Here is a 13,961-nt window from a genome sequence, read left to right as displayed (position 1 = left end):
AAGAAAGGGTAATTAGCGTAATCATGATAATCACAGAATGGCCTTCTGTCCTTTTAAAAAGGAAGGTTAATCGCTACATGAATAGGGGTACATAGACACAATGGAGTTATTTAGCAGCCATTGGGAACTAAGTTTATAAAGAGGGCTTTATGGCACTGAAAGTTGGACTTGCATTATATGTGTGTGTGTGTGTGTGTGTGTGTGTGTGTGTATGTGTGTGTATATATATATACAGATATATATATATATATATAGTATGCATGTATGTAGATTCACATACCTATACCTTTGGAAGATGCAAAGGGATATCTGAAGAATACTTTAGGGTAGCAAGATAATGAATGGGTGATTTTAACACTAGACTTGAGCTCATTTACACCTTCCGAACTATGGGCAATAGGCATGAGTCGTTTTACAAGTAGAATCACTATAACAAGTGGGAATGCAAATATGTTTACATGAGTCAAAACAGAAGGTAGAGAAGATGCTACTGAGGAAGCATACCAGGCCCCTCTGACCTGACTGGCGAAACAAAAGTGACGATGACCATCCGTGAGAAGACTGATAGGGATGGTTGCATCTGATGTATCCATATTAATACTTGCCTTCATTCATTATCTCCGTGTGTGCACACCCATGAGTGCACATGCCACAGTGTATGTATTGAAGGTCAGAGGAAAACTTGCAGGAGTCAGTTCACTTCTTTCGCTATGTGGGTCCTGGGGCTTGAACGCTGGTCAACGGGCTTGGTAGTAAGTGCTTTTACTCACTAGTAGGTCACCTCGCTATCCCGATGTGTAATGTAATTTTAGGTGAATGTTCAGGCATTATCATTAGATCTTTATCTCTGGTGAAGTGGAACTGTTATCCTCAGTTTCTAGATCTGTAAAATGGGTACAGTGATACCTGCCTGTACATTGCCATGCAATGCTTTGTCTCTGCATAGAATAATGCTGGGTATATGAATCTGTGATTAATTGATCGATGCCATCTATATTAATCTCTGAGCTTTTTTATCAGAGCCTCTGTAATCAGTAACCCATACTCAATGGTAACAATTTTAGAGGCTGTGAGGCCCAAGACTAAATTGCTAGTGGATTTGGAGCTAGGGGTAGGCCCACTTGACTCTGTGTGCCTATGCTGCCTATCTTCAGTACTTGAGTATGGGTAAAGGCAAGGGTTGTTTCTATCTCGATGCCATGACAGTGTTACCCCAAAGACCTCATCTAAATCTCATTATCTCTCAAAGCTGTGTCTCTGAACATCATCATATTGGATGTTAGGGCTTTGGAATCTGACCCACAGAACCTGAGGAATATAACTGACGAGGAGAGTGGTTTTATAAGGGATGACTGACCAGATTTAAATATTACTGAGTGTAAATTTTGATAGATGGCTACTCTATATCAAGAGTCTGAGTCACCCTTATTCATGATAAAATGTGAAATGGCTTTGGGGTTGCCCAGGGGCAAGCAGGGTCGAGGAGGAAATTCAGGGGGCGTGGGCTCACTGTAACCATTTTCTTATCTTTGATGCCTTTGAAATGAAGACTTGTGCACATACATTGTGTTTTTTCAGCTCATTGTGCCTTACATACACAAATTTTTCTGACCTCGTTATTAGCAACTGCCGAGCAGAAATTTATCATAGGCAAGAGAGCCAAGTCTTTAATTAATGGCTGGGAATGTGGACCCGGGACGAGGCCGATTGAAGCACTCAGGTCCTGCCACTCACTCACAAAAGCAGGCCTCGGCTCTTTTAAGACCATATGAAAGCATCATTAAAGGAAATGGACATAGATGATTGCTTGCTGATTAGAAAACATTGGGATTAAAAGCAATGTCTTTTTCATTATATGAGCTACTCCTTTTAGTACTGAATTATGTTAGTACAACATAGAAATTAATTTATTATCTCACCTATAACTATCCATTTTCATCCATAATTGATGCAGTAGTTAGGGATATGGGAGGTTGAATTTCTATCTGAAAAGAGGAATCTAAGGCAAAACTGAAATCTACATCTATCAATAGGCAACTTTCCTTGTTTTAGACAAGAAACAAGTTAATAGAGACATCTGTGTGCCTTAGTTTAAATAAAGGTGTGTGTTGTGTGTGCTTGTTTGCATCTGTGCATGCATGTGTGTGTGCATGCATGAGTATGTACATACATGAATACCCATGAGGTCCGCATTGAGATACTCACAAGAAAAGAAATAATAAAAAGGAAGACAGTGTCGTCTCCATGTTCATGAAACTGACGGTATACTTGAAAAGTTAAACATTCCACTGCCTAACCAAATAATTGTATTTGTTGTTGTTGATTACGAAGAACAATTATAGTCTTTTTGCTGAGTCATCAAAGAATACCTTGGAAAAGTCCTGCTCAGGGAAATCTACTCATGGGCATCCATGTTCATATCATGTCTGCCCACATTGTATGTGCACACATGTGGAAGCTAGAGGAAAATGGCTGATGTTGTTCCCCAAGTGCTATCCACTTGTTCTGGGTGACAAGTTCAACCTCTTATGGCCCTGAAATTCACCAACTAAGCCAGACTGGCTGGCCAGTATGCCACAGGGATTCGCCTGACTCTTTCTTCCCCATGTTGGGCTTGCAAGCATGTATTTCCAGGACTTGCGTTTCACGAAAGTTCTGGGGATTAAACTCAGGTCTTTGTGTTGGCAGGGCAAGGACTCTACCATCAATCTATCTCCCGGTCATATTGTTCATTCTCATCTACTGAAGTTGGGAACTCCTGCACACGTAGCCAGGAAACAAAATGTCTATGTGTCTTTAGCAGAACACATGTATTTGAGTCTTCCTTCACCCACACATTGCCATAGCTCTAAAATTGAAATGACATTAAAAATGTCCATTCACAACGGCAAACCGTGATCTGCGCCTATGGCCGAAAACTACACCGTTGTAAAAAAGTAACTACACAGGATGAAATGGATGTAGGAAACTTAGGGCAGAGTAAAACTACACACTCTCATTCTGTTTACATTAGAACCCAGTCTTAGAGCACTTGTCTGTATCATTAGAAATATGTAATTTGGCAACAGCCATGCCACCTTTAATGTATCTCATCTCCTCTGAATAGAAAGGTGATGGTTGGCAAGGTAACTATGTCATTGTAAGACAGACATGGGGTCTTGAAACTTCTGCATGCTGCCCCCCATGTGCGTGCGTGCGTGTGTGCATGCATTTGTGTGTGTGCATGTGTGTGTGTATGTGCGTGCGTGCGTATGTGTGTGTATGTGCGTGCGTGCGTATGTGTGTGTGTGTGTGTGTGTGTATGTGTGTGTGTGCTCGCTTCTTAGTTACTTTACTTACATTTCGTAGTATGGTGCATTTAAAAATGTTTCATCTCCTCCTTCCCCAATCCTGCAGACACCAGCCAGTAAGTGACCACAGGGAAGAGCTCTATTCTTGGACTTCTATATGCCATCCAAGTGTCTGGTATACTCCCTGATGTACACTGTATGTTGCTAAATGCATGCTAATACGTGCTTGGCTAAATAGTACTTGCAATACACAGAGAAGCAGGTCATCAAATAAGGTATATTTAAGTATACTGGGCACTCTCTGTTGTTAGAAGCTGTGAAACTCTCAGCTCTCGTTCATCAAGGCAAGAAAGAGATAGGACTTCTGGGAGATTTCAGAGGACTGATGGCTGCCAGGCAGAATCAGTCGTGGTACAAGTTAGAAGGCTGAATAAAAGGAACTTTGAAACCAAGGCAAGATCTTTTAAGACACTCATGCTAAAGGCAGTTGCCACACAATAGCAAAACTTGTCTGCTTCCCTCAAGGATAAGAGCTGCATCTAAATCTAGGTACTCCCTCTCAAATCTCCCCATCAGTCTATATGGCTAAGTATCCAGCAATGGCTCTCAGCTAGGCATCCTACTACGAACATGCTGGAGGTGCTGGAGACCACAGAGAGGGGACAAAAGGACATAAACACGTCCTTAAGATTTCCAAGACTTGGGAGACACCTGTCATTTCATCTACCCCGATTCCTTCGGGATCACGACTTTGTTCTCAGTACGCTTTACATAGGCAGTAGACTGTGGTTTCCTTTGAGATGTGAAAATTAGAATAGGAAAGGAGTGGGAAGGGACAGGAGGGGACTAGGGAGGGACAGAGGATGGACAGACAGATGGCGGAAAGCTGAATCTAGTGGGACTTTGCTTTTCCTCATAAGAACTAATTTTTAGTAACTCTTTTGCAAAACTCTACTGAACTCCTGATATAGGAGAAGCATTTTCTTATCTAGCTATCATAGCCCAAACACAAAAATAGATAAACTAGAAAGATGTTAGCTAGGATAGGGCAGCAGATGATGGCAGGAGGAAGGAGTGCAGGAAAAAGGAGGAGGAGAGAGGAAGGAAAGGGGATACAAAGGGAGGGAGGTGTGGAGGGAAATGGAGTGGATCACCAAAATCCATTCTCTATCCGAGGAACGGAACATGGATTTTCTGATTTTCCTGGGGGAGGTTTTCATTTTGCCACTGGGCGTCAGGGGACATCGAGAGGCCTGATGGGGCATCATCTCCGCTGGGCTGATAAATAGGTCAACAGGCAAGGGTGTTATGGCGATAAAATGTGATCGGTTTTATGTCCTGAGTGTCTCTTACTGGGAAAAGTGACTTCACCACTTTAGAGACCTCTTTGGTTTTAATATTTAAATATACTGGAGACCAGAACTCACTGAATCTGTCTCAGCTTACTTCCTTTTTGATTTGTCCCAAGTGTTCATTGAGAGCATTCCAGTTTGGACAAGTGCCGGCTTCATTTTCCCATGACTCCCTCCTAGGTCCTCAAGCTCTGTGTGTGTGTGTGTGTGTCATTTCTATCCGGCCCTCTCCCCACTGTGAGCATGGACACTTTCCACACATTCCAAAACCGGCTGTACACTTATCTTTCTCCTCTGACCTTAAACTTCTCAAATGGGTTAGCCTTGAGTGGGTTTTTCAACCTTTAACCTTTAGATTCCACGACTCCAGCTTCACTTACGCGACCAGCTTTGAAGTTGTTTTGTGGAATAAACTATTAAATGAATGTGTTTTTAAAAAAAGACTTATTAAGTGTATGCTGTGTATGCATATATGAGTACGGTGTCCGTGGAGGTCAGAAAGGACATGGGTTCCCTCAGAGATAGAGTTGCAGGTGGTTTTTGAACCGCCCAACATAGGTGTCGGAAGTGGAACGCTGATCCTCTAAAAGAGCATGCGCCAAGGCTATTAACCACTGAACCATCCTGCCACTCAAAAGATTTACTTGAGATTATTTTAAAAGATAGACATCTTCCATTCATCTACATTCGGGTTGGCCTTGAATCCGGCACTGGGCAATGTGATTCGAACGGGACCTGTAGATCCTTTTAGAGCTCTGGACTGATGAGATCTAAGACAGTCTGTTTGTGGATACTTTAAATGTATGAGGAAAGAGACATCAACAAGTGTCTCGAGGAATTCCAGTGTCCCTTGAAGAAGGAAGCCCCTCTTTGAGAGTCTTACAGCTGTTGGACGCTCAACTGTCACATTCTTCTCACATTTATTCTGAAGAGCACAATCCATCCATCAGCGCTTAAAGAGTTTTCCAACAGTACATTGACCTTGAAGGCGCCACATTGATTTTCAGTAACGCACCGCAAATAGGGTCGTTACGGAGTCACCCAACAGTGAACGTGGTCGGGAACAGATTTCTGAAATTCCAATAGGGTGCCACCTGCCTTGGATGATGGATCAGCCTACTGTAAACCGTCAATCTTTCTCAGGGGCTCGAAAACACTGATGCCTGAATGAAATTCATCACTACACACACTGCCAGACCAAGCCAAAGACCGTGGCGGGGCTTTTCCGCCATTGCGGGGAGACTTGGATATAAAAGGCCTGTTTTATTTGCAGTAGTCTTTGTTTACTGAAATGCTTTCCTCAGAAGGACCCACTTGCGATGGTGACAGAGATGTAAGCACCATAGGGAATTATGTCGGCAGCAAGGATTGAGCGATAGATAAAAAGCCTCCGTCTTACGCTGCCAGAGGTTAACGCCAAGCAATTAAGGTGATTGTTTCTTCGACAGTATTGGACACACAGACACACACAAAGGGGACATTAGCACAATCAGAAGAGAACAAAGCAAGATTAACTAATGCCAGGCTCAAGAGCAAAGTGCAGAAAGATCCCATGTTCTTTAACATTCAATTTAATATTTAACAGTCATGACCTGTTGCCTTGCAAAGTAAAGCATCTACCTTTTGTTGTCGCTTGTTTGCTTTTTGTGTTATTTGTTTGTTTTGTTTTTGATATTTTTTGACAGCGCACTAAGGGGAAAGAAACCTTTGGATAAATAAAGAGGTTCTGTCACTATGTGGAGAACTATAGCCTTAGGAGGAATACTAACTGTTCAATACCTTTGATTTGGGAATTGATGTCTATTTCAAATATGTGATGGTGTGTTTGCTTTCATGATAGTAATTGTCACTTTGGGGGTATTTTCCATATGACATTTGTCACCTCAGGCACATTGAAGGCATTTTACAAACTTCGTAAAATTCCCAGCATTAAATTTAGCTTTCTTCCCACTTTACAAATCAGAAAAGAGAGGCTCAGAGGCCCAGGGGCATAGTTCTTCCAACTTGAATGGTTATCTATACTGAAATCAGAAATCCTGTCTTTTGTCTTAGATTTCTGGTCTCCCAGACCTTCCACTCTGGCCCACGGACCCTCAAAGAGCACAAGAGATGGAGCCTTGGACGTTTTGATACATGTCATGTGGTTTTCACATCCTCTCCCCACTTCAGGAGCTTAAGCTTGGGCCCATCCTGCCTTAGTCCCCAGCCCCAGGGGTTAATGGGTATGGCTGGGTGCGTGCAGTCTGCCGAGGTGATTTCTGAGAGTTGCTAAGCTCATGATTACACTCCTATGATTATAAACTCCTGGGAAAGGAGAAGGTGTCTGAAGGGTCTGAGGACTCTAATTGATGTTTGCTAACATACAGCCAAAACCTATCATTCTTCCCTCCTCGATTCAGATAATCCAGTGCTGGGTGCCCGTGACCCTCTCCCATCAGACACGGGGGGTTGGTATACAGCCAAGTAGGATCTGCGATGATGATAGGTGAGGCCCACCACAGGTCAAAGCCCAGCCCAACCTCCTTATGGGAAGGCTTAGGAAATGCTCACCTTGCTCCTTTGATAATTGAGTCCTTCATTGGTGGGAACTCTGTGTCTGCAACCTGCATGACCCACATGGGGAGACACTGCTTATTTCTCTCTGACTGACTTATTTTTTTTGGGGGGGAGACAAATTTTAGCCCCAGAATGTACCATCATTCATTCATTCATTCATTCATTCATTCATTCACTTCAATCTCTACTCCATCCCAAATTCCAGTTTGGATTTTTAGGGCATCCTAGAATGCCTCTAGGCCACGAAGTTTTATAGGGGTGGCATCCTCTCTGATTTTTAATTTGAGCACTGAAAGTAAAACTTGGTGTCCGAAAGACACTCAAATGCCTGTTCTTTAAAAGAGAAAGTGCACACAGAGAGACCTTGTTTACAAATTCATCCACCTCACAATCTGAGAGGCTGAAGCGCAATAACCAGGCTAATACACTCTTCTTTACTTGCCCTGTTCTCTTGCCTGAGTCTCTAACATGCGGCAATTTAACCAAGGAGGGTTAAGTTTGGCTCAGGTTTCAGGGTACAGTCATGGAGAATTTAGAGTAACAGGGGCTGGAGGTAACTGGTCACATCGCACCTACACTCTGGAAATAGAAATGCATGATTCTTGGTGCCTTGTTTACATTATTATTATTATTGTTGTTGTTGTTGTTGTTGTTATATTCAGTCAATGAGTTGGTGTCACTACCATCAGGGTGGGCTTTTCCTTGGCAGTTAATCCTTTCTGAAAATGCACACATAGCTAATCCAAGAAGGGTTTTCATGGTGACTCTAAACGCAATCAAGTTGACAATGAAGATTAATCATTACATGGCCTTTGGATGAGGGAGCTTTCTTGGGATTCATGGTCTCCTGACAAGAATAATACAGCTGCTCAATATCCCGTGTCCCTGTCATACCCATAGTAGAGAGTTCCCGAATACTCTTTAAAAGGCACAATTATTCCTTAATGAATGAAGGAATCAACATCTCTCTTGAATAGTGGCGCATCTGAAGGGCGAATGAGTACTGTCGACAACTAACCGGTTGCTGAGTGAATGGATGGACAGTTGTTTCTTGAGGGACAAGACATGACTTGGCTGTGTTAACTTCCCCACACTGCTAGGAAGTCAAGCTGAACTGATGCAGCCGACAACTTCGAATTTAAACTTGTCAACATGTTGTGCTCAAGCTGCCTGAACGCCTGAACCTCCCAACGCACAATTGCTAGAACTCACTGCACAGAATTCTGTCTTCAGAATTCCAAAACCTTCCCCCGAATTCCAGTGTCTGCATCTACAAATGAACCTCTCTCTCTCTCTCTCTCTCTCTCTCTCTCTCTCTCTCTCTCTCTCTCTCTCTCTCTCTCCCTCTCTCTCCCATCTCTCCTCTCTCTCTCTCCATATTTTCATTTCATTAATGACCAGAAGAGTGGTATCCCAGGTGGTGGGCATACTGTGTGTGTGTTCAAGGAATGAATGAGGCTGCATAAAGATTGATTCCAAGACCCATCAGTATTCACAAAGGAAACCCAATACATGACAAATGTGATTAGAAACGACTGTCAAATAATGACAAATAAGTTCTAATAAAAACAGACACAATCTTCACAATTACTTGCAAGGCAGGTATTTATCAAGCAGAGCAAGATTAAAAATGACCATATTGCATTAAAGACACCCAGCTGATGGAATTTTAAATATGCAGCTGGGTGCTTTCCCTTTGCTCAAGCTTTGAGCCTGGCCAGCAGAGAGGTGGGGTGGGAGTGAATTTAAACAAAGAGTGGTCTAATATGATCAGGAGATTTCCCACATTAAACCAGCTTTACCTCAAGAGTTCAGCTCACCAGAAAAATGAGACCACAGTGTAGAGGTGAGTGGAACAGATGAAGGCCGGCCATTCAGGCCCTGATTGTGAGATACACATTGGCAGGACACCCAGGACACTGTGTATTGCAAGACATGTTACAGGGCTTCCAATACTGGCATCAAAAAGGGCACTGATATCCGGTGAGGAAATCTCAATATATTGAGCTACTATGAAAGGGAAAAGACAAAGTCATGATAATTAGGAAGCCCTGATAATTCTGGAATGATCCATCTCTTCTTTTAAAGACTTTAAGAAAATTTCTTCTTTTATTTTGTCACCCCAATTAGAATGTTATTAATATGAAAATGCATAGGCAGTTCTAAAAATTAAAGGGAATCCATTGTTGGCAATGTGTAAAGGCTATGTGTAGAGAGCTAGCCACCGTCTGTACTTTGTGGGGCCAAAAGCTAATCTACCTTGGAGCCTTTCTTTAAGGACTATTTTATAAAATTAGGTTTGACTTACATAAAATGTATTCTATTGATTAAATACTCAAATAAATATGTCCAGGTCATTGGAAAGTGGCTACGCAGAAGGAAGCTCAGTGTACTATCAGTGAACTATCAGTGAACCATCAGTGCACTATCAGTGAACTATCAGTGAACTATCAGTGAACTATCATTGTACTATCAGTGAACTGGACCTGTTTCTGATGTGTTTGGAACCTTTTCACAGTCCCATAAAACAGGTGCAATCTTTTTGCCATTTTGTGCACCAAAGCCTATATCTCAAAAGGGTTAAATCCCTGACCTAATATTAATATAGATACAGGCTTTTTGCTCAGTCTGAATGCCGGTGTCATGTGGTGTCTGTCCTAGTTAGCTTGGACAGTCAGCTTTACATACCTGCCTGCTCTCTGAGAGGAAAGCCTCTTGGGGAATTTACCAGATCAGACTGAACTATGGGCATGTCTGTGGGGGATTGTCTTGATTATTAATTAATGCAGGAGAACCCAACCCTTCATGGGCAGTGCTATCCCTTCAGCAGACGGCCCTGGGTTGTGTTAGAAAGCTAGTTGAGCATGAATGAGCCTGTGAGGAAAGCCAACATCCTTTTCCATGGTTCTTGTTTTACTTCCTTGGTCCTGGGTAAATTTCCAGGCCAGAAATAAAGCAGTGTGGAATAGCGAGCAGTCATGTTTTGCCTTATGTCTCTCAATAATGGTCTATGAACTGGGAGCATAGATGAAATAAATCCTTTCTTGCCCAAGTGTCCTTTGAGTCTGCGTGTCTTATCACAGCCACAGAAAGCAATGTAGAGCAATATCCAAATGTAAGGTGAGCAGTTTATCCCATAGGAAGCAATCTAGAGAATTCAGATTCATCGGAGGTCAGTATATTAGCAGAGATTGGCCTCTGTTAAAGGAAGGGAAAGGTGCTAGAGGGAAGATCCAGAAGGGGAAGGAAAGGAGGAGCTATGCCACCACCTGTCTATTCTTTGATTTTCAATGACATAATGTCACAAAGAGGGAAACTGATACTTCTTATCTACTTAAACAACAGAAACAACAGACCATGCACCAAGATACCCCTATGCCTGGGAGGTTGACTATTGTCCATGGTGGCAATTCACCTGTGTCTTCTCTTGTAATGGTCTTTCATCTAATGGCAAACACCATCTAGGACCAAGGCTTTCTACTTGATTAGAACTCACTTCCTTTTCTCCTTAACTCTGGTTATTCATACATACTTGCTTTGTGGGTCCAAAAATTATTCTCCCCAGTCCTTTCCCAACCTTATTGTCTAGGTAACTTCTGCATTTTTTTTTTTTTTACATTAAACCAAAGTAGTCCTGATTCATACAGTTATTTTCAGGAAATGAAGATTCACAGTTTGTTCTCAGGAGATGTCATTACTAGAAGGAGAGGTGGCATCTTACATACTGTATCTTGTGGCTTGAATGTGTCATGTCTCCCACAGGTTCATGTAGCTGGTTTACCAGCTGGCGACATTGGGAGTTTATAGAAAATTTAGGAAGTTCTGTCTAGATGGCAGATACAGACTACTTGGGGTATATTCTTAAGGCCTGTTTCCGATTCTAACCCAGTTCTCTGCTTCTTGGAGAGACATGAAGAGTCCTAGCATATTCTTCTGGTAAGACGAGCTTCCCCACCATAATGGATGATAACCTCAAACTGTGAGTGAAAATAAATGCTTCCTTTTGTAAAGTTACTTCTGTTAGGTGTTTAGTCACAATGACGAGAAGTTGCCTTATCTGCTTGAAAAGAATAGAAAAGAAAGGAAAGAAAAGGAAAGAAAAGAAAAAAAATGAAAAAATAGATGGGAAAGTAGAAGAATTAATAGAATCTGATGAGGTTTTCAGTGGAGCGTAGGGTTCCATCCAGTGGACTCAAGGCCAATGGTGCCATCCCTTATTAAAGAAAGGGGAACTCCTCCTCAGAAAGGAGGTACTTGGCTGTGGCAAAGTTCAGCTCAGGTTTTGGTCTGGTCAATAGCTCTGATCTCAGAGGGATTCATGTTTTACCTCAAGACAATTCAATGTTTCTTAAGTCTGTCTTTGTGTTCTCCTGTTGGGCAAACTTCTCATGACAAAGAACAAGGGGTGATAGTTATGCCAAGCACTCTGATTTCATCATGACACACACAATGTGAACAGGGATTAGCTTCCCAGATAGGTATAATTATTATGTGTCAATTAAAACTAAAATCAAGCTTAGATTAAAAGGGAAAGGCTTAGCTGAACCAATCATAGTGTATCACTTAACATAACATCCCTGGGTTTCTGTGTGAGGCTCGATACTCAGCTCTTCTTGCTAGAGCTTAAAACCAAGCAGAGCTGCAGAACTTTTACAGATCAACCCTCTACCAGATAGAATGATATGCCCATCTTGAGCTGCCATGTGTTGAACTGTATTGCATTAATTCACTGATCTGTTGACTCAACACACATTTTTTTTTTTTGTGAGACGGTGGATTTGTCGGCATCCAAATCTGAATTTAATTCATGATAAAGAGTCTGGAAGCATCTCCCAGTGGGCTTATTCAATGGCCAGCTTTAGCACAAGGTCCCAAAGAGACCATGTGTCATCTTCCACACCAGAGGTTTCTAATCTCTTCAGTTTCACCACCCCAAGGTTGTGGAGCAAGTTTTGAGACCAGAATTGGAGTGGAAACAGGAAAGTCACCAGGCTTGTCTTCCTCATGACGTGTCTTCTCCTTCTCTTTCTCTTTCTCTTTTCTACATCATGTCCTCTTCTCTACTGGTCTACACCACCAGCATGCACACGTATCACCTTCCACCTCAAAAGCAAATCCCTGATGGCTCATCTTCCTGTAGCCTCCATCCCACACCTTGGCCATCCCTTCTCTAGTCCGTGTTCCATCTAACCGATATCATGTGGGTTTTCACACGTACCATTTAATGCCAACCCTTCTTACTGTGGCCTCTCCATCACAAGGCCAAGGAAAATTCCCAGTCTCCACGTCATTGGGTTTATCTATGGATAGTCTTCTGTTCAGGTGGCCATTTCTTCCTTGTTACTTGACCTCCAGAGTCCTTTTTTGAGATCCTTCTCTGACTTCACTGAGTCACTTAATCTCAGTGTCTTTTGCTAAGTTCTTTTTCTTCTCCTTTTCCTTTTCTCCTCCTCTTCTTCCTTCTTCTCCTCTTTTTTCTGGTGTATATGTGAGTGTGTATGCATGTGAAGGTTTTGTGATGTTATTTCCAACACTGGATGAGTGCTATGGCTGTGTCATGTGCATGCTGCCTGGCTTATTCCCTCTGTCTGTCTTTGTCTAGTCTCTCTTCTCCCTCTCCTTCTCCCTCCCCCCTCTCTGGATATGTGCACGTGTGCATGTGCTGGGGTATGTATAAGTTTATGCACTGGCATGTAGAAAATAGAAATTTGTGTCCAATGGCTCTCTCTTTCTCCACCTTAATTATGAAATGCTCTTTCACAGAATTCAGAACTCATCAACTATATATTGAGATTCAAAGACCTTTTTGCTTCTGGCCCTCCGGGGTTGGGGTTGGACGCACATGGGGGTGCCTCACCTTTTACTTAAGTGCCGAGAATCTGAACTGATATTTGCATGCTTGCATAGGAAGTACTTAACTGGTTGAGACATGTTCCTAGCTCCTGCATGACTCATCTTAAAGGTAGAATGCTTAGAAATGTTTTTTTTTCTGATAGCATATATTGGCCTTCCCCTTATCTTTATTTGCATTGTCTGTTTTCTCCTTAGCATTCACCACCATTAGGACACTCTACTTTTTCTGTCTCAAATGCTCTCCTGACTGGAATGAGTTCTCTATGGCAGCAATGATAGAATCAGAAGTTAAACAACCTCTATCCTGCTCAATGTCCTTTCTTTGGCATGAATTATGTTCTTTGTAAATATTTGTTGAAGCAATGATTTTTAACTGAATGCATGAATGGATGGATCTCTAATTCTTGTGGCCTTCTCTGTAGAACATGCCAAACAATCAGGATGGAGAGTTAATTAGTGGGGTTCAAGGAAACTGGGGTGCTGGTGATAAAGATTCGGTATGAAGACAAGGTGTGTTAATACCCATCATCTTTTGTCTTTGTGTTATTATGAGCCCAGTATAAGGTCATCCAAGTGACAGCAAAACGCCACCTGGAAATGTCATTGCATGGAGTATTGAGGTGTGGAATTGCTCATTAAGTGGATATGGGAGACTGAATGACCAAGGCCAAGGTCAGTAGATGAGCTGCCTGCCTGCCTGACTGCTTTGTGTGAGCTCCGTGTTTTTCAGAAACTCTATGACCAGCAATTGTCCTTCCCCAGTGGGTGGACTTTTCATCTCCATGTAGAAGGACACACAAAAAGAAAACAATTAAAAATTCATTGCCCAAGCTGAAGTGACTGGAAATAACATGACGACTCAGAAAGGGCAGAAGGAGCAAAGGCCTATGAATGACAGAGGAATGATATC

Source organism: Rattus norvegicus, chromosome 19 (assembly GCF_021556685.1).
Source record: "Rattus norvegicus strain SHRSP/BbbUtx chromosome 19, alternate assembly SHRSP_T2T, whole genome shotgun sequence".
Classification (NCBI taxonomy): Eukaryota; Metazoa; Chordata; class Mammalia; order Rodentia; family Muridae; genus Rattus; species Rattus norvegicus.
The sequence above is the reverse complement of the archived record's forward strand: the minus strand, read 5'-3'. Positions refer to the sequence as shown.